Genomic DNA, 2,498 nt, shown 5'->3' on the forward strand with positions numbered 1-2,498 from the left:
AAAATTACCCTCGAAGTTGTTTTATATTACCCGCTATGCCATCCATATCCATAAGTGAACAACGCGGTTCGTATTTTTAAGTCACCGTCGTAGTAAGTGTTTTATACCTAAGATACCCAGTCTAAATCAAATGCGCACCAGTGGCGTATTGGCAGAAGCCTGGTACTTCCACTGGGAAGAGCAGGGATCGAACCCTGCTTGTATCGATATTCTCACTTCTTTTTCTCACCCACCTCATCCCCCCCGTATGTTTTCATGGGCCGGCCCGCGGGGCGTGGCGTCGCTGTTTTTTTCATTTCAACTTTTTATCTTTTCTGTTTTTTACTTCTTCTTTAAATTAATTCGAGATTGACAAATTTTAAAAATGTCTAGGAAATTTAAAAATGTTCAAAAAATCATAAATGTTTCTTTTATTTCAAAAAACGTTGGTAATTTTACAAAAATGTTGGCAAATTATAAAACAAATCACAATTTGGAAAAACAATTGTCAGGAAATAAACCATGTTCTTGATTTTGAAAAAATGATAATGTATACAAAACATATTTGCGAATCTAAAAAAATATCCATGAAATTTTATAAAATTATCAAAAAATATTCACCTTTTCTGCGAATTTCAATTTTTTGCCCTAATTTAAAAAAATCATTAATTCAAAAAATGTTCAGGAACTAAAAAACTATTCATGTGTTCAATAAATGTTCATCTAAAAAAATGTTTACGAATTTTTAAAAATGTTTTTTTAAATGTATGTCAATTGAAAAAACTTTTCACCATTTCAATAGTCTTTTATGTCTAGGTTTTGATTAGTTTTTGGAAAGTCTTTATATGTCTAGGCGTTGGGAGTAGTTCGTGGTAGATGAGATTTATTTTTAAAGTTTTAAACATTTTCTTGCGCTACACAATGACAAGTGTGTCATGCGGTGGCAAGCTCGTTGCATTGGGATTTACCATGTCGAATGCATTGTGATCACATGGACATCACATCCATCATCAGCGAGAGTCGGAAGAAAGATAAGTGGCAAAATGATGAGCCACTGTGTTAAAATAGAAGATACTGATATGTCGGGGTATTGAGTTATACTTATTCGACCAACGTGTAATTTTTGTATCTACCGTTGTAACGCACGGGCATGTTTGCTGGTAATTTTTAATAATAAAGCAAATTGGGTTTCTGGTTGTCCGTCATTAAAACTGCCTCTAAAGTTGAAAAATATTACCCACCAATGCCACCGGTAAGTGAGAAAAACGTTTGGTTTTTATATTTTGTTTCGTCTGTGGACAGCATAGCTCAATAGCAACAGATCGCTTCTTATAAGACAATCATGCATGCAGCTCACTGGTTGGGGCCTTGACCTACCGCGCTAGAGGTCCTGGGTTCGATCCTCACTTCCCCCTTTTTTCTTCAAAAGATCAAATACTTTTTGAAGCTTTCATATCTTTCAAATCCTAACTCCAAATCTAACATGTCATATATGAAAATTCATCAGAAAAATGTGTAGATTCTAAATATGCTATTATCATTAAATTTTTCTAAATACATTCACGGTGCAAACTTAACTAATTACTTATATGAAATGCCTATTACATATGTTCTTATAGATTGGTTGTTTTTTGTGGAGCTACCCAATATGTTTGCAACCAAATCAAGTCTTGAACTGAATTATGGTTGCAAACACACATTTATATATGCAAACACATATATGACAAAAAAAATGCTCTTATGCACATGCCATCATTGAATACTAAAATGTACTTCGCTATTTTTATTCTAATGTAATATTTTTTGGACATCACTGAGAAACAACATCAAATGCATAAAATATATACTGGCAACTAGGTAGATATTTGTGTTGTATAATGAATTCTAAACACCTTGAGTACACTTCAAAAATCATCATACGTTTAGGTTTTTCACAACACCACTTATCATGTTGCTTGTTGGCGTGGCATCATGAAAGATTTTAAGGGATTTGTTGTGTCGTCAAGTGTGTGTATGAGGGGTCATTTTTTTTCTCCCGTTGCAACGCACGGGCATGTTTGCTATATATATAAAAAGGGGTGAAAGCCTTTTTCGGTAAGGTTGAATAAGGTCTAGCGTTGTTGAAAGACGTGTGAAGATGTGTCTCTAGCAGATCTCGATCCATGTTAATCTTAAATGGATCTGCTTGGATTCATTCTTCATTTTTACGCAAGACTTGTAGTCGTCACTAGTTGGTCGACCTTCATGTAATTTTTGTTAGGCCAGTGATAGGCGCCAGTTGGCCGTCAAATTTCAGACGGTCGCACTGCACACGTACAATCTGCCTAGCTACTAGTTATAGCCGCACGATATTCTCTCTCTTCCATCTGCTTCGTTCAAAACAGAAAGGAAAGCCATGGCACCTGTCCACCGCGTCCATGTCGTGATCCTCCGAGATGCCAGCCAGCTCGGCGGTCGTCCTCGCCCGCTTGCCTCGTCACTAGTGGTCGCCCTCGCAGTACACATCTTCGCCGGTTCCA

The sequence above is a fragment of the Triticum aestivum genome, chromosome 4A (genome assembly GCF_018294505.1).
Source record: "Triticum aestivum cultivar Chinese Spring chromosome 4A, IWGSC CS RefSeq v2.1, whole genome shotgun sequence".
In the NCBI taxonomy this organism is placed as follows: Eukaryota; Viridiplantae; Streptophyta; class Magnoliopsida; order Poales; family Poaceae; genus Triticum; species Triticum aestivum.